The 20,141-nt window shown below is 37.3% G+C and overlaps 2 pseudogenes; one reads left to right on the top strand and one right to left on the bottom strand.

Annotated features, from left to right (window-relative positions):
* The window catches only part of LOC118595251, a 91,786-nt pseudogene extending 91,640 nt beyond the window's left edge, over positions 1-146 (bottom strand).
* Positions 147-1,392: 1,246 nt separating this feature from the next.
* LOC118595250 overlaps positions 1,393-20,141 on the top strand; it is a 35,698-nt pseudogene continuing 16,949 nt past the window's right edge.

The following is a 20,141-nucleotide window of genomic DNA, read 5'->3' as shown; positions in this document are numbered from 1 at the left end:
CTTTGAGCATCTTACTCAGACTGGAGGAGAGACAAGTGTTTTGTTTGTTAATCCTCCCTAACCTGGGCGTTTTTCATCAGCTGCTCACCTCTCCCAGATGATGGGCCCACTCCATCTTGATCACACCCATCCTTGACTCTTTCCATTCTCCTCTCCATCTGCTTTTGTTCCTGGATGGCACAGATATCCCTGAGCTTCTTTCATCCCCTTAGCAAGTCCTCTTAGACTCCAATCCAGAGCTCCTTAAGTGTTCAGAAGAAAAAAGGATCTTTCAGAAAGAAGTACTAGAAATCTTGGTTCAAAATAGCACCTTGGCGTTTTCCTCATTATCCTTCCAAAGGGGAAGGATGGTTTTATTCGGTTTTACCAGGCTCTCTTTTATTCCAAAATGTAAGATAAGAAAAATGTGGGAAATATTTCTTATTTCACATTCAATTTTTATTAGGCATCTTGGGAGTCACCAGCACCTTAGAAGTGTAGGGGGACATGGACACAACCTGCTTGAGAGCTGGGATTGCCATCCTTTGTAGGACCACATTGCTGTGTGGACAATAATGTAGAAATTAACAAGTAAAAGATAGATAAATCTTGACTTTTCCATTTTTTGTACTGTGAGAATTCTCGTAGAATTAAAAGGCCACTCAGGAATCTCCTCCAGGTGTGCAGTTTTGCAAGGTGAAAATATATCTCATTCTGTTTATGTTATTTAATAATCTCTAGATATGTATCTGGTAATAGATTCAAAGATGGGTTATGTGGATAAAAATACAAGTATTCCATATGAGAATTAAGAATGCTGGTTGGACATAAGCGACATTTTCACTACTGAAAGTTGACCTTACCTCTCTGCAGTCCCTGTGACCTTTATGTCTAAAAGCTGTTCTATATGTAACTTTCTGCCCATAATGTGATCTACAGAAGTGGTGGTAAATTTGTGAGACTGATAATTATGTACTTTTACCCACTGCTGTTAGGATTGTTGAACATGGAGATTGCTCTGAGCTCCTGACCTACTCCGGATTTGATGTTATTTCTGGGTCATCATTGTTATATTCTTCAGCCTGCATTTTGTCCCTTTCATTACTCAGAAGCAATGGATAAAAACCTATTACCAATATGTATGTGTCAGAGTTCTCTAGAGGAACAGAGCAGTGTGTGTGTGTGTGTGTGTGTGTGTGTGTGTGTGTGTGTGTGTGTGTGTGTATGTGTAAAGATTCACTTGCACAGTATGGTCTGAATAGTCATCCAATAAAGGCTGTCTGCATGCCAGGGGGCCTGATAACCCCATCATTAGCTGCTCAGGTCATATGGCTCAACGGCCAGAATCTTGCTTCAAAAATCTGAGAGTCCTGGAGAGAAGCAGACCGTAGTTCCACATTAGAAGGCTGAAGAATGGCAGCCGCAGCAGTGGCCATGGATGGCTCCACATACCAGCAGGCAATGGAGGTGGGCAATGAGCAGAGATGCTTTTTCATGGGACCTGAGAGTCTGGGCCTGCTGTGGGAAGGGGTTATTAACCCTGGGGGTAGTTCTCTTCCATAACCCCAGTTACTCCTTCCTGGAAATGATCTTACCAGACACACTCAGAGATGTGCCTCTTTTAATTCTAGATGGAGTGAAGTTGTGAATCATCTTCCACCATCTCAGCATTGTTACCTTTCTCTTCCCCTAGGATAGTGTCTCCCACATTGTGGTAGTAGAGTGGTGTGTTAAAAACTCAGTTTTTCTGACTCTACCTCAGAAATCCTGAATCAGATTTAACAAGGAGAGTCTTGTTGATGTGTGTAAGACACCCGATTCTAATATTCATTTGCTCACAGGGAAGAATACCCGAGAGCATATCTCACATGCTAGCATACATTTTTAAATGTTCAGAAATGGTCATCTCTTTACTAGTTCCTGCTTGTCTTTAGAATGTGAACTGGAGCCAGAGGAAAAAGAGGTTCAGGTTGGGAAGTATCACTCACTTGGCTTAATAGTCACTACTAGGTTTGGTGTTTGCTTGTTTTGTTTTTTTCCTGTTTATTGAAAATACATTCTTTTCTTATACAATATATTCTGATTACAGTTTCCACTCCTTCTCCTTCTCCCAGTGGCCGCCACCCCACTATCTGGATCCACTCCCTTTCTTTCATTAGAAAAGGACAGGCTTCTAAGAGATAACAACAAAATATAACAAGATAAAATATAATAAGATAAAGCAAGGACTATCACACGGAAGTTAGACAAGGCAAACCAACAGGAGGAAAGGAGCCCAAGATAAGTCATAGGAATAGGAGAGCCACTTGTTCACACACTCAGGTGCTGTGGATGATTGATTGATAAATAAAACACTGATTGGCCAGCAGCCAGGCAGGAAGTGTAGGTGTGACTAGCAGAGAGGAGAATTGGGGGAACCGGAAGGCAGAGTGGAGGAGATGCTGCTAGCCACCACAATGAGGAGCAGGATGTAAAGTACCGGTAAGCCACAAGCCACGTGGCAAAGTATAGATTAATAGAAATGTGTTAATTTAAGATAGAAGAACTAGATAACAAGAAGTCCGCCACGATCATATAGTTTGTAAGCAATATAAGTCTCTGTGTGTTTACTCAGTTAGGTCTGGGTAGTTCTGGGACTGGCAGCTGAGAAAGATTTGTCCTGAACATGGGCCAGGCAGGAGTGGAGAAAACTTCAGCTACACTCAGGAGTTCTATAAAAACACTAAACTGAAAGACATAATGCATGTGCTGAGGACTTGGTGCAGACCCATGTAGGCCGTGTGTTGGCTGCTTCAGTATCTATGAGTTCGTATGAGTTTTTCTCAGTTGATTTTGAAAGTCTTCAGATAAGCCATCTTTTGTCACCAAACGAAGCCTACAGTACTGGGTTACACTGAATTGAGTTGTTGGCAAAAGGAGTCCCGTGAAAATCCCCAAACAACCCAGGTTGTTGCCAAGGCAATTTCTCTCTACAAACTCACAGCAGGGCCCCATTGCTGAAGACAACAGCCACACAACCCATCGGACATTAGAGATCCAGCTGGTGCCTACATAGAACTGTCACCCTTATGTTGTAGTGTCTTTGGTATGGAAGGTACTCTGTAGGCTACCAAAAGAGAAACATAAAAATCAACTCAGCCACAAACCTCTTGATCTACAATTCTGTCCTGGCTGCAAAATATGCTAGGGCAATGATGGCACAAAGCTTTTGGGTGTAACCACCAAATGTCTGATTGGATATATGACTCACTCCATGAGATTTAACTCATTCCCTAAACTGCCTAGATGACCAAGAACCTGAGACTAGATAGCCCAGAGACACAGAGTAAAAAAAGAAAAAATACTATTGTTCTTTAAGAAAAGTAGTGTTAAAATGATTCCCAATGATATTCTGCTATACTCATGGATGAGTGCCTTTTTCAGTCATTATCAGAGAACCTTCCTCCTGTAATAGATGGGAACAAATACAGAGACTCACAGCCAGACATTACACACAGACACACACACACACACACACACACACACACACACACACACACACACAGAGAGAGAGAGAGAGAGAGAGAGAGAGAGAGAGAGAGAGAGAGAGAGATATCTTGAAACATTCAGCCCTAAATGGAGTATCTATAGCAAATTCCTCCCCTCAAAAATCAGTGTACCCTGTGGAAGAGGAAGGGGAAAGTGTGTAGCAGTCAGAGGAGATGGAGGACACCAGGAGAACAAGGCCCTCTAAATCACTGGTGGTTTTTTTATCTTGGTGTGGCAATTATTCAAATGATGACTCTTTTGTGTGAAGCACAGGGTAGAGAAAGATCAAGCCGACAGCCAACATCAAATTAAATGGAGAGAAACTCAAAGTGATTCCACTAAAATCAGGAACAAGACAAGGCTGTCCACTCTCCCCATACTTATTCAATATAGTACTTGAAGTTCTAGCTAAAGCAATAAGACAACACAAGGAGATCAAGGGGATACAAACTGGAAAGGAAGAAGCCAAATTTTCATTATTTGCAGATGATATGATAGTATACATAAGTGACCCCAAAAATTCTACCAGGGAACTCCTACAGCTGATAAACTCCTTCAGTAAGGTGGCAGGATACAAGATTAACTCAAAAAATCAGTAGCCCTCTTATATAGAAATGAAAACGGGCCTGAGAAAGAAATCAGAGAATCATCAACCTTTACAATAGCCACAAATAATATAAAATACCTTGGGGCAACTCTAACTAAGCAAGTGAAAGACCTGTATGATAAGAACTTTTAGTCTCTGAAGAAAGAAATTGAAGATATCAGAAAATGGAAAGATCTCCCATGCTCATGGATAGGTAGAATCAACATAGTAAAAATGGCAATCTTACCAAAAGCAATATACAGATTCAATGCAATCCCTATCAAAATCGCAACACAAATCTTCATAGACTTGGAAAGAATAATACTTAATTTTATATAGAAAAACAAAAGACCTAGGATAGCTAAAAGAATCCTGTATAATAAAGCAACCTCTGGAGGCATCATGATCCCTGACCTCAAGCTCTACTATAGAGCTGTAGTAATAAAAACAGCTTGGTACTGGCATAAAAACTGACATGTGGACCAATTGATAGAACTTCTAGGGAAAGAGCAGCTTATATTTCTGCTACACCAAAAAGAAACAGCTTGTTGTGAATTGTCAGTATCCCCTAAAATACTATCTGAAGCCCCCTGTGTCCCAACTTGAGTTGATTTTAGAGGACACATGAGAAATGGGGGGAATCTTAGTACCCTTCTTGGACTTGTATAGTTAAAACTATTTCTGATTTGGACTTGGCAATAACTACAAGATCTCAGCAAAGTTCTACTTAACATTGCTTTTTGCAAAGAACTTTTTTCTATCATTGGTTTCAAAGAGTTACTTTTGCATATAGATATGGTAGCAGTCCTTTTCAAATAATTTTTCAAGATCAACTGAGATGGTTATTTCTTAAAAATTGAATGATTAATTGACTCTTAAATCAAAGTTGGTAATAATTTCTAATTTGGGTCATATTTGCAACCTTTATTATATAGCCTTTTATATTTTATGTTTGTTATATAGCTTCCTTATGCTAAGCAATTATTGACTTTCCCAGAGAGCATGCTATTTCTTAACAGGTAAGATTAGTTTGCAAGAGTTTTGATTAGTGTGTTAAGCACATTCAGCAATTGTATTCTTTGATTTCTTGAACTGTGTTTTTGCATCAGGCCTAAGATGGCTTCATATATTCTCGGCTTTATGTGTTCTGTGGTCCATGAATGTTCATGAAACACTGCAGTTTATCAAATTCTAGTTGATAATTACTGTGTGTCACAGAAAGAGTGTACCTTTTGTGGAGACTGGAAGGGAAGTTTGGATGAAGCAGGGTCAACCTGATGATCTGAGATTAAGGGATGATTTGCTTCCCCCCCCCAGGGTGCTAAGGATAGTCCACCTTTGTCAGTCATTCCTTCATGCTAGATACTTTCTCCCCAACAGCTACAAGTCACCTGGTAAGGATAGGAAAGGAGCAGATGCTACTTTTGAACAGAAGCACAGTGTCTTTCTTCCTTCCTAGGAAGGACAAAAGAGTTCAGACTTTCCTTTGACACATAGCACTGAAAAAGTTTGAAAGATTATTTTATCCTTATCATGTCACATGGAAACACAGCCTCCAATAGCTAATTGTGAGCTTGCTTTATTCTTTCTTTCCAGTACTTTCAACATTTTTGACAGCAAAGTGAGGCAGCCAGACATATACATTTGCAAGTCCACCTATGGAAATTTGCACTTAAAGAGTAGTTGCTGACTATATGTGAGGGAGACTAGCTAGGGATTTGTGAGCTTCCAAAAAATAAAAAGAAAATACTTTCTTTATATCTTTATTGATGTTTTTCTGGAAGCATTTGGTTTTCATTTTAAAAGATGAGGTCAACATTGTAAGTTTTGTTCTTTTTGAAGGAAACTATGAAGAAGTGAGGCCATTGGGGTGGATGATTATAGTAGACTGTATTTTCAACAGTGAGAAATCTGTCCTGTTCAGTGGTAAATGAATATCTCTCTGGTGAGACATGGAAGTAAGATGGGGGGTATATCTTAAAGATCTGAGCAACACATCTTTATTTCAAATGGTTCTGTTACACAAAAGCCTCCTTTTAGATTGATATAATTTTGTTTCTTTAAGCCTTTGAAGCACAAAGCTATGGATATAAAATGTTATTTTCTTATGAGAATGTAACATTTGTCTAACTTCAGGAAAGAACCTTAGAAAAATGCTGTTTATGTAGAAATCTACACATTATAGTGGAAGAATTATTATGAAACCATTTTGTTCAGTATGCTGTACTTAGTCAACATGAAAGCACATTTAGCAGAGATTTGTGGTAGCAGTCACTCAGCTATTAAAGACACAGTGTAGCTAGTGGCTATAATGCTTCAAATTCTGATAAGAATGGCTTATATCAGTTCTCTTGGAGTCTAGATGGCATCATGTTGTTTATTTGAAAACTAGACTCATGAGCTTGTGGGTAACTGACTTTACTTTCACAAGGTATCATGGCTCAGTCACCATCAGGGGTAGAAAGCTAGAGATTCATGACAATTTATAGGCAAAGGCAAATGCTTTGCATTGCAAATGGGTTAAGCCAGACTGCAGTGAGTCTATACTTCAGGTTTTCTAAAATCATAAAGTGAATGATGTGTTTAAGTTGAGGAGATGAAACAATCTCTATTGTCTCTAGATAAAGGGAACAGTGTCTCTGACAGGGCACATTATATATCTATTGTGGATCCAGGATCCTATTTTGTCAGTACAATAGCTTTGAGGTGTATGTGTATTGGGGGGGGGGTAAGACTGAGCTCCTTTTAATAAACAAATGAATTTGAGGTTCAGAAAAGTAATTTTACAAAAGGCAGAAATTTCTCAAAAGAAGGATTCAAGTGCAAGTCTGTTGATCTTCAAAGTGTGCTGGTGCTATCCACAAAGAATGGAGAGCAATTAAATTGGAGAGGATATTTATGGACAAGATCATGCTTTTCATTTTATTCCTTTAAGTCCTAGACATTAAAAATACAAATAAGGACAGTTGAGGCCTCAGTGGAAAGTGGTTCATAGTCTTCTTTCATGGTCTTTTTCACATAAAAAGAGAATCATTGAATGGAATTATTGTTAGTCAATCCATTAACTCAGTCCCATTTTCAAGAAGAGGAGATGTTAGAAGTGTGGCAGCTATGGGCACTTCTTTCTAAGACCCAGATGGTGGCCTAAGAGGACTTTTGCATGTAATTAATAAAAAGTGTGACTTCACTTTCATTTACTTACTGCTCTGTAAAAATATCTTTCCTGGTGATCCCCCAGGAAAGAGTGACTATGATCTGGAGCTAACATTAATGTTCTTGGATCATGATGTCACCCAGAAATACCTCTGCTTACCTTATAAATTTATAATGAATGGAAGTAAAAATTTTGGCAAAAAATGTCATTATGATGGTGGACAGAGTTGTAGGTGGAATATGTAGAAAACAAGACTACGAAAGGACAGCAGGTGTGAGGAAAATCAAAGGTAGCCTGCACAGGGGTGAACATTCTGCCTATGTAAATTAGAAAATAAAAATAGAAAGCAGTTAAAAGGAATTGTGTATGGATGTAACTGTTTAATCCTGGGTATACAGGGAGTCAGACCAATCTCCTCTAACAAATGTAGATGTTATTAATGTAGCAACTTCAGAAAAAGGATTAGGTTAAATCACATGGGAAGCTACTTTTTCTTACAAACTTTATCCAGTCTTAACTCTGTATGACTAAGCAGTAATAATAGCACTGTTTTTTTTTTTTTAGTTTAAAATATATTTTAATAAGTGTGTACTGCATTGCTTCTCAGAAAATCTCCAAATTCAAGGCAAAAGGGACAAATCAAATACAGTGCAGCAATAATAAATGCACAGAATAACTACTCAAGATAGGCAAGAGAAGAGCTACCAGAACACAAGAACCCCCCTCCAAAGAATGCCCTATCCCTCGCATGAAATGCTGTGAACAGCAATATTTCAGACACAAAAGCATCATTCTTGGATGACCCATTCCTGAGGAAAAAAATGAAGACAAATTGGCAGAAGAATTTCTTAAAATACAGCAAACGGAGGTCTCAAAGGGGAGCTCTCTTCCATAGAACACCAATGTGCGAAATATGGGGCATTGCAGGGCTGTGTGCATGCTTTAACTTGCAGTTGTTTGAAGTCTACCTGGGAGTGAGTGGAGTAGCTGAGCTACGGAGTTGTGGGATGTTTGACTTTGCAGTATATGTAACAACATCTCTGGGATCCAGGGATATAAGGACGAAAAAGCAATTAAAACATAGTGGCTACAAATAAACCCAAAGAGAAATGATAAATATTAAAAGAGCTCTAATTGATTCCATTTCATTATTGTTCCCCCCAGGCCCTCAACAATCACATGATGCTCCAGGAATGTACCACACAGATTGGTTAATCAGTATATCACACAGACCTTGATGTTCAACACCACTCCTCTCTTGCCCTCTGCCTCCAAGCATACTTCCTAGAACAGTTTAGGCAGCAGAGACTCATCTATTGGGAGGAATACTTAATATCTTTCCAAAGTAGAACTCCAGCCAGTCCAAAAACTATGCGTGTGTGTGTGTGTGTGTGTGTGTGTGTGTGTGTGTGTGTGTGTGTGTGTGTTTAAAGAGGTATGGGAAACTAGACATTGACACTTTGATAGTATTGATTGGCATTTGTTTGAAGCAACTTTAGCTCCAGGATCCACATGGTGAGTGCAGGGGAAGTTTTGCCAAGGACCCTAATCCCTTCCATTGTAGCAACTTAATTACAACTTCCAATTGTTTAGGTCAGTTCAGAGGTTGCATCCAGACCGGTCTCGATTTCTTCCTCTCTCATATTAGGGAAAGTTTGTTTGAATTCTTCCTGGCATTGCTGTGCCATCGCTTCTTATTATATAGCCTCCCTTGTCCCTCACAGTGCCTGCTTTTCTTCTGCTTCAGCACTCTCTGTTTTGGCCCTTGTCCCCTGTGGTTGTGGTGGCTCCTCTGCTTTTCTAAGGGGTTTCTCAGTACCTTATGAAAGCCTCTCTCATTAGCATGGCCTAGTATTCATGGTGAGCTTCCTATACATTGACATTTTCCTATTCCATCTACAGCTTCTCATGAACATTTGTGATGATGCAATCTGCTTGGTCCTAGAACTTCTCCATCTAAATTGTGTCTTTCCACTCACAGCACACTCACACTCTGCAGAGCCAGGTTGTGCAAGTCTGGGTGGCTACTCTCATTATGCATGCAGTCTCTACTATTTTATAGCCAGCTTCCTCAGGATGCCTTCTCTCTTCTGGTTAGTCCGTGGGATCCATGGTCAGAGGCTAAGAAAATGTGATGAGCAGGAAGAAGCCTTCTTGCATTTGTCCAGAGCTTTACAAGCAGCTGTCTTCACTGAGAACTCAACGATGTTTCAAGTGGGCCTTCCTCAGCCATCTGCAATGACTCCTGGACAAACACAGAAAGAGCTTTTTCTAGTTCTCAGTAGAGACACTACCTGGGAAGATGTTGGCATGAAGGATGCATTATGGCAGGTCAAGTGTATCTTGCTCAGTTCCATTTTGACAATTTCTGCCAAAGTTCATTCTTCCCAGCAAATACAGCTAGAATTTTTACCCTCAAGAAGGAAACTTTTCCTCTCATCCCACGTCTATTAGATAGTTTCTGCTTTCTTTGCTTTTTCAGTGATGCTGGGACGAAGGTTTTTCACAGAGACAGTTCTGTTGGTTTCCTAGGCTTCTCCAGCTCACTTCTCCAATCTTCAATCTTGTTGTTGGTTTGCTGCTCATCTGCAGGTATTGGCAGGGGCATGGCTGCTACTGTAGCTGCCAGAAGTGATGCTGAGATGTTCCTTCAGAGTATGGCTCTGTTTCTCCAAATGAGAGGTTTTGTTGCTTTGTTTTTGCACCCTTTTACTGATGGTTCTCTGCCCCTTGACTGAACATTGACTCAGTATATAAATAAAACGTAATTATTCATATAAATGTAGCAACTAGGTGAAAATCTAGTCTTTAATTTATAATGGCAGTGATTAAGAAAGTATTCAATAGGTAGACTGCTAACAAATCAAATGTATTAGATGTGTAAATCAAATTAAAATATTGAAAGAAATGAGTTAAGGGCAGATCACTCAGGAGAGTTTAGTTTGTTCAATTGCAGTTCAATTCATGTTCAAATATATATAGAATGATATACTAATTAATCATAAACAAAAAGCAAGACTAGTTGGATTTGTAGGCCAGAGTTGTCATTTATTGGTTCTGTGATCCTGTGCAAGTAAGAAATACCTTGTTACTGCTTCCTCTCTAATAAATACAGACAACAACTGCCCTTCCTAAGGATGTTAGAAAGATAAAAAGAATAAATCCTTCACTTCTCTCTGCTGGGACCAAGCCTCCTGGTGGGAGCCCTACAGGTATACCTGATGCTCTTAACAGCAGAACAGCTGTCCTTTGATATTTTTAACGTCTTAGTGAAAGCTTGTCCTGCTCTCTTAGCCACCAGCCCTCCCCATCCCCCCTTCCTCTCTTCTAGGAGAGGAAATGGCTGAAAGTGAGAGAATACTGAACTGGAAGTCATATGAAGGGTTCATGGTGATAGTCTGATCATGAATGGCAGGTGGTGGGGTATGCATGGAAGTATAATTCTTGAGACTCCAATGAGGAGAGAAGTCCATTAGAGGACATCAATATGATTTATTACAGAAAATGGTCCCTGAGATGATAAGCAGTATGCAGACAATGATGGGAAATTAGAAAAATTAAGCTTACATAAACTTATTATTATAGAGAATTATAGATTTTTATATTTGAGAACTGACATCTTTAAAATAATTTTACTGGCTTCCAGAAAACATTTATCTGAAACATCAAATTTTATAGATCTTTCTATCCCCCTTACAAATTCTTATCAATTACATGAGAATTATTCCACTAAAACTGATTTTAGTGTATAAAATGTCAGAGTGAATTCCATTATTAAATTCTACTACATTGGGGTGTATGTTGTTGGTTATATGGGAAAGAGGTTACTAAAAATGTTACTTAAAGCTAGGAATTACAGACACTTTTAAATTAGAATCTGATAAGCTTATGTTAGAAAATAATTTGGATATTTTACATGGGGTAGATACAGTTAGTTGTTAAATGTACTCAGCAAGTTCTTAAAGTTTCTAGGTGGTGCATCATTAACGGCATTTCAATACAGAGTCCAGAGAAGAACTGTCTTTTGTTTAATGACTCATCAACCTTGATAGAGTTTTGTATTAAACAAACGTTTTCCTATAAATATAAACATTACATTAGTGGGATGTCAACTGTTTTTGAACAGTCACATGACCTCTCTGAATGGCCTACATGAGAATAAACCTGAGCAGAACTTAAAAGAAGAATCAGTAGGAACAGGAAACTCATCACATGTGAGAGCATAGAGGTGTCAAAAAGAACTCTAATTTGTACAGCTGAATATTTGTAGTGGCTTTTGCAGTTATAAAATGCTAACACAGCATCAACAAGATGGCTTAGCAGGTAAAGGTGTTTGCTGACAGACATGGCCAACATCATGAGCGTGATCACTACAATTCACATGGTGGAGGGCCAACTCCCTCAAATTCTTTTACCCCGACATCATGAACACACACACACACACACACACACACACACACACACACACACACACACACACACAGAGAGAGAGAGAGAGAGAGAGAGAGAGAGAGAGAGAGAGAGAGAGAGAGAACAAATTGAAATAAAAATCTTTAAAATGTAAATATTATTTCAATAATAATGGAGATGAGATTTTGGAGTGAGAAAAAATCATAGATTCGGTTTTGATTGGTTAGATTTTCTGCCTGTTATTTAAGGTTAGTTAGGTGCATTTTAAAGGCAAGAAGGTCATTTAGATTACAGTTGGAGACTGAAAGTCCGAGATTTGATGGTCCCATCCAGGCTTGGTGAGGGTCTCATAGCAGGTGGCATCTCAAAGGTTGAGACATGTGGAAGAGATCACAAATGAGGTAGGAACCTAGAGTGACTCATGGGACAGAATTACATTCTCCCCCTTTAAAAAAAAATGAAGAATATATTCTTAGGAGCTACTTGGGGTTCTGAGAGAACCACCGGAATCCTTTCTGAGAACACTGCTTTCAACAAACTAACTTCTTCCATCAGATCTACTGAATGTTCTACTCTTAACACCACAATGCTGGGACCAAGCTTCCAACATAGGGACACAGCAGGGCCTTTAAGCCCATAGATCAAAGCTGTGAAATTCCTTATGCTACAGGAGCTAGGAACAAAATGGAAATACTGTCTTTGGGAAGATCATATAGTGTTATTTTCTTACGAGTAATATTTTTATTATGTATGTGAATGTGAATCTGTGTGTGGATATGTGCACACACAGAAGCCAGACAAGGACATTTCCATGCCCTAGAGCACGAGTTACAGACAATTGTGAGCTGCCAAACTGATCCTCCTAAGAGCAGCAAGTATTGGTAACTGAGCCATCTCTGCAGCCAATTGTGTTATCTTTTCCAGAATATCACCTTTTGCATGTTCTGTGGACATACAATTAAAGTTGTATGTTTTTGGACAAAATTGAGTATGATGTTGAGAAAAGACAAACAGATTAAACTTGGTAAGTGAGTAAAAAACAATTAAAAGGTATGGCTAAGGGATATTGCTCAGTGGGAGAATATTTGCCTAGCATGTGCGAAACCCTGGCTTTGATACCTAGCATGAGAAGGAGTGGAGGGAGAGAATAAGTATGAAAGTTTATTTATTTATTTATAAATTTCAATTTCAATTTCAATTTATTTATTTATTTATTTATTTATTTATTTATTTATTTATTTATTTTTGCTTTTTTGAAACAGGATTTTTCTGTGTAGCTTTGTGCCTTTTCTGGATCTCACTCTGTAGACCAGGCTGGCCTCAAACTCAAAAATATCCACCTGCCTCTGCCTCCCGAGTGCTGGGATTAAAGGCATGTGCCACCACTGCCGGGCTACAAAAGTTTATTTTTATTGTAGAGTTTTCTGTTGATAAAAATGAAAAGTTTACCTTGATGGCATGGGTTACTTGAGGTTACTGAACAACTATGTTGTATGGTGCAAAAATTGGGATGTTACATGTTTTTACAAATGTCTCTATGCTGGAAGTAATATAAATAGGAAAGATAATAGCTGCGATCCAAATGTCATAAAACCATTATAACTTACTTTTAAATATTATTAAATATAAACAATGTCATTATAAAGATACTGTATATCATAAAGATTTTGGTTTCTAGGTGCTGTGGAAGAACTGTTTTGTATACTGTGAAGATGCATTACTCTCATTGGCTAACAAAAGCAGATTGGCCAATAGACAGGCAATGCTATGGTGGTAAAAGGTCAATTCCTTTGTAGGAAATCAGCCATTTAATAATCACAATGTGCCTTATATTTGAAAGCAAACATATTTACCAAGTTTCTTTTTTTTTTCTTGCATTACGGTAAAATGTGTCCTCCATATGGTTAGATAAAATTCAAAGCTATAGCTATTTACAATTCATTTTGCTAAATACATTATTTTTGTATAATTACATAGAATCATTTTCAAACTCCATGTTTCTCTCTGTGTCATGTAAATAGGCATGAGCAGAGATGAGCAATGTGCCTGAAATGCTTCACCCTTGAAAGCCAGGGATTCAATTTTATGATGCTCCTATCTTCTTTTAAGACACAGATGTCCCTCTATTTTCAAATTTTTTGGCTGTTCTGATTTGTTTTCAAACAGAATATAGGAAAATACCAGATTACAGGGTGCCTTACAAAATAGTTTAAAACAATGTACTCATATGTTGATGTTATGTTTATTCTATTTTAAATAGGTGAATGGTGACCTGTCTGTTAAATATCCACATCTCACATACAGGGACTCCAGTCAACTGAGTTTCTATTTTTTAAACAAAGTGCTTTACTTCCAGAAGGCTAGGTATGTGCATTCATGTGTATGTTTTAGAAAAACAATGTATAATACAACCACTATACAAAATACCGCTTAATCCTTTTAGTTTGAGGGATAAGGGAATTATGCCTTTAAACTGTGAATTGCAAAACCTCTTGGGAGTAAACAATTTGACACAAATGTGACATTTGAAAATGAAATTGCATCAATAATGTGGCGACTTCTCAGATGTTGTCGGAATCCCTGATAGTGATTTGGAGAAGAGCTGAGGCCCTCTGCATGCCTCCTTCAGCAGCCGCTGCACCTTATCTGGCGTGGTGTCAAATAGACTCCTCGAAGATTTAAAGCCTTTAGAGATAAGCCTGCGATTGAAAATGTGTTCCTATTATGTATTTAAAGCAAAATGATGCTACCTGCTTTCTGAGCTGAATTTGTGCAGCCGGAGCTATTGGGGACTAATTTCCTGAACTGAATGCTAATTTGCCCTGATCATTCTTAGTACACTTCATTGTAATATTCCATTTTAGAACATAAATTTAGAATGAATTAAAATAACTTTGTGGTTGGATATTATTAGTAAGAGTCTGTAGAGTGATTTCTGTACCACAAGCTCATTTCACGTGGCTGTGTTTTCTTACCTACCAGAGTCAAGACATAGGGAAACAGCTGGCCTCATCTGGCACGCCTGCAATCAATTTATGGCTTATGAATAATGGTGAAGGGTTTTTCCAAGCAACTGTCTGCACTGTGTGTTCAACTGATTTAAAGTATGTAACAAAAATACTGTCTTCGGTTTTTCTGTATGCGCATACATATATGTGAGGGATTTAGATGGGGGTGATGTATATCATTTTTTAAAGTCTCAGTCCTCTGTGAAATGTTAGAAGCAGAACTCAGGATGGACTGCTGAGTCCTCACTGGCCATTTGTGTGATTTGGGCAAGCTTCTTGGGGTCTTAGTTTCTTCTTTGTTAATATTTATGATATCTCACAGAGTTATTTTTAATGAGATAGTAGCATATATATGAAATGATTTTTTTTTTTTTTTTTTTTTTTTAAAGACTCTACTGACATAAAGTGAGAATTGGATTGAGACTGTTTCTCACCCGAGTTGCCTTGTAGAGGATATTTCACAGGCTGGGAGACATTTTTATTTTTACAACCAAGGGAGGAGAGGAACTCGTGCTGCTAGAATCTAGTGGGAGGCGGTCAGGATTGCTTCTCAGTTTCCAGCACTGAACACAACAACCTCTGCAGCAGGGTAGTCTGTCTGGTGCCAAATGTCAGTGGTGCTGTTGGTGGGAAACCTCCAGTTAAATGCAAAAATGTCAAACATTTATATAATTCCACTGACATTACTTTCCCAGCGTTTCAACCATCTTTTAGTGTCTAGAAATACCATACATATATGTACTTAAATCTGAAAAATGCATTAAATAATAATACTAATATACATCATTAAACTTTATAGGCTTATGATAATAGGTCTTTAAGAATATTCTCTTAAACTAATGTTGAAGGTATTTTAATCATCCTTTAAAGTATTTCTGATAATATTAGAGTTTATTTTTGGCCCACAACCCATTGTATAACAATCTTAGACTAAATGTATTTCTGAGTTTGGGTTTTTATTTTATTTTAATAGTAAATTAATGTTTATTACATTTTATATGTGTGTGTGTGTGTGTGTGTGTGTGTGTGTGTGTGTGCATTGAATGTTATGTAATAACACATATGAACCTAGGAAAGTGCCCTGTAATCAATAATTGGTATTTATTTAATAAAAGGTGTAAATAATCACACTAAGTGGGTTAAAAATATCTCACATCAGATTAAATTGTGTTTTGCCATCAAGTTAGGTCAGGCTTAGTAGTCAAATGAATTATAAAACAAAGCTTCTGTTTCCTAGAAAATTTTTTATTTTTTTTTGAATTGTAAATATGCCAATACATTTATTGTATGTTCCTTTATTAAGCCTAATGTCTCACATCTGTGAGGCCATGTCACATCACCTAAAAAGCAACAGAGTATAACAATTTTTATTGCACCAAACAAATGTGCACTCCCTTGCCGACTCATTTAGTAATTGTCGGAAAGAGCATGTATATCTGAAACATGTACTGCTTTAATTAATGTTCCAAGTTATGCCAGATTATATAAATAAGTGTCCCAGTTAATGAGCATTTGCATTCAATTTTCACAGTTGCGAGGGAAATACACCCTACAAAAATGGAAACATGCTTAGGAAGGATGAAATTTATAACACAAGGTATTTATAGAACTAAAGTTACACACACACACACACACACACACACACACACACACACACATGTATATATATATTCTGAGAATAAGAAGTATTATTAGTGTCTATTTTAATTAATAGTGAATACATATGCTAAGGACCTGACAGGGTTTCAGGACAGTGTCATTATGTTGATGTATAATTATATATCCCACTCTCATTGTATTCCCCTGCGAATGCTTAAAATAAGGCTTGTTTATGAGCAGAGGTGGTGCAGCAGCTTGATAGGTGACATAATGAATCGTAAATGCAAGCAAATGCTTCCTAAGACTGTGCCTTATGCACAAAGACTATGGACATGTGTATGTATAATTCTCACTGAGATTTATAGATGACTGTCATCCTCAGGTTTTGAAGGTTCCTTTCTTTGAAGCATGCAAATCTTAAGGGTTTCAGGACCACATACCTCATGTCTTCAGCAAGCCCTAGACAGTTTAGCTTTGCCTCTTCCATCAAGTTCAAGTCAAAGTCTTTGCTATAGGTTCTTCTGGAACAGGATGTCATGTTTGACATTTTTGTTATGTTTCTAGGAAAGTGATAACAGCTAACCTGAAAATACTCCCCATTAGGAAATATTCATAAACACTATGTAATAAATAAAAAATATAGTTTTAATTTTATGCTAGAAACCATAAAAGTAAAAACACTTCAGATAGCTAAAAAATGGATAAAAGTCAACTCAGGAAGCCCAATTCTGAACTGGATGTGAATGAGGAACTTGGAGGTTTTAGACCTAGTAAGAGGAGACAAAACTTTGAATGAAGGAGGAGGTTTGGAATGAAATATTCTGTCTCTCTCTCTTTCTTTTATCTATCCATCTCTCTCTCTCTCTCTCTCTCTCTCTCTCTCTATTTATCTATCTATCATTTATCTATCTGCTGTCTATCTATCTATGAATTATACATTCATAAAATAGTAGAACAGGGAAATGGGCCATTGGGAAACAGTGTGCTGGCCAAACTTGGTTTTGACATTGGGTTATGAATAAATAAATAAATATGCATTTGTTTGAACTTTTTGTAATCAGGTCTGCCTTTTATGGATTGGCTTCCTACCTATAAAAATGCAGCTTCATAATATCCAATGATGATTGACAAAACGGAGTCCGATTGTACTGTGCTTTTTACTCTATAACACAAGTATATAAAACTGTCAGAGTAATAAAAGGTTAGAAAATTTGTGCAAGGGTCAGAAATAAATCGTTTAAAAGTTTATTTTAAAAATAAATAGATAACCACTAGATTTTGGAATATCTAGAAATAGAAACCACTAGATATTGGAAAGTATATATTACTAGATACTCGTCACAAAAAAATACTAGAAATCAAATTTGGATGATATAGCTAAAACAAATTTTAGTGAAAATGCAAATAACAAAAATTGTTCTAATAGAAAGAAGAAAGGATAAAAATTAGCCACATAAACATTTAACTCGAGATAATTAAAAGAAGTAGAAGAAAGCTATTTTAAACATTACGTAATAATAATTATAATAGCAAACAAGTAAACTGTGGAGATCAACAAAAGTAAAAGTTTTAAGTCTTCTTAAAATAATAAAAAAGTCAAACCATTGTCAAGCTTCAACAAGAATAAAAGAGAAAGGCAAAAGTTGATAATGTTAGAGTTTCATGAGCAGTTCAGTATTACAGTATTTGATCAAAACACTATAATTTCATTTAAAACTAAGAAAAGTAGGGGAAATGTATTGTCAGAGAAGTGAAACACTGAGATTAAAATAATTTTGCTTTTGAGAAACACCAATTTTGTTGAGCAAGAGATACAAAACCTGATAAGCCACATTACAGAAGCATTAGTAATTTTTGATTTCCATGTCACTCTCAGTACCCATATTTCAAGTTAGGCATTCATGATTTTACTAGTGAGTTGTTCTAACATTTAAAAACAACAACAAAAAAAAACCCCTTTCAAAGTCATGCTAAATCAGAAGGCCATTAGCAAACCTGTCTCTTTAAAGTGCATATAAATGGGGTTGGAGAGATGGGTCAGTTGTTAAATTCTTGATCTTCTGGAGGAGCTAGGTTCAGTTCATAGCACCCACATGGCAATTTACTGCTATCTGTAATTCCTGTTTCAGAGAATCTGACGCCCTCTTCTGGCATTTCAAGGCACTGCTTGCATGTGGTGCACCGACATTCAGGTAGGCTAAACACCCAGACACACAAAATACATGAAAGTAAATTAAAAAAATCATAATATTTATACATTTTAAATTTTATACTACACAAAAGCTTTATGTGCATTTTATATACATATTTAATTTTAGGTATATTTGGGCTCATGTTCTGTAGGAGGTTTTGAAACTTCTAGTTAGCAGTGGGTTGAAAGAGAAGTTGGAGACAAACATGAAGTTCTACTTATGAAGTATAAGGAAATAGAATGATCAGAAAACTATTTTCCAAAAGCTTATTACATATGGAAGATAAGATCATGAACAAAAATATGTTTTACCTATTTACAAGAGATCTCTATAGGATCTTTATATTTATAGCCATTCTCTTATAACTTACAAACATTTAAATACCCTTATTTGTAGAAAACCTTTAATGATGCATTATGCTTTTAAAGATTTCATCTTTGAATAGATTTTGAAGAATATAACCTTCATTCTCAAATCTTTATAAGCCAAAAGACCATGGAAAATGACCACCACTATGAGGAGTTTAATCCATTTCTTTGTACACATGTTCTTTTCCTTTTTTTTTTTTTTCTGGATGTAAGGTAAGTTAATAAATAAAGAGGTTTAGTTCACCTCTTCTATTTTGGAAAAAGAGCATGTAAAGTGGTTATTTTCATGACAATACTGTAAGTGGATGAAGTTCATATAAAAGAATTTATTTTATTTTATTTTTCATTAAGGAACATTTTATTCATTTTACATACCAACCAGATTCCCCTCTCTTCCCTCCTCCACCCCTCAAGCCTTCTCCCTCAACCCACCTGCCATTTTCTCCTCCAAAAAGGTATGGCCTCCCATGGGGAGTCAGCAGAGGCTGGTAAATTCTGTAAAGGCAGGTCCAGAACACTTTCCCTGCATCAAGGCAGTGCCAGGTGTTCCACCATAGGTAGTAGGCTCCAAAAAGACAACTGACACATCAGGGATGGATTCTGATCCTATTTCCAGGGGGCCCCTTAAGCAGATCAAACTACACAACTGTCTGGCTTATGCAGAGGGCCTCGTCCAGTCCCATGGAGGCTCCACAGCTGTGGATCTAAAGTTCATGGGTTCTCACAAGTTTAGTTTGGTTGTCTCTGCAGGTTTCCCCATCATGATACCATTAAAGACTAGGCTCAGAACCAAAAAGATAATTTATTGGTGAATTTTTTAGAAACCTAAATGCAAAACTTCTAGTTTAAACCTTTAGCAACTCAGCCTTAACGGGAATGACCTGGCTAGATTTTCTCTATGTGTGCAGAGTAATTAATAATTAAATCTGCTAGCAGAAAAAAGAAGACAAGTTATTTCCTTTAGGTTGATTTGATAAAAGCTTTATGGCATTAGTGATGAGCTCTTCCCAAACTATGGGGACAGCTCATGAATGAATGGGTGGACACAACACCAGAGGAGTTTTGGTTCTCACAAGCATCCCCTGAACACTCCTTCAGCATGAGCAGTAGGAACAGGGAGATTTGCTTGTAGTTTTTCTGCTGGACAAATGAAATGTTTACTTCTAAGCAGTTTGTGGAGGACAAAGCCTATCTGAATGCACTGCATAAGTAGTTTAGCAAGATGCCCAGACTCTAGCTCCTAGAGTAATTATTCTGCAAACTGGGCTTCAGATTTTGGTTGGTTTCACATGGAAAAGAGTTCTGAGCCCATATTTT

Source organism: Onychomys torridus, chromosome 14, assembly GCF_903995425.1.
Source record: "Onychomys torridus chromosome 14, mOncTor1.1, whole genome shotgun sequence".
NCBI classification, from domain to species: Eukaryota; Metazoa; Chordata; class Mammalia; order Rodentia; family Cricetidae; genus Onychomys; species Onychomys torridus.
This window is presented reverse-complemented; position numbering and strand designations above follow the sequence as displayed.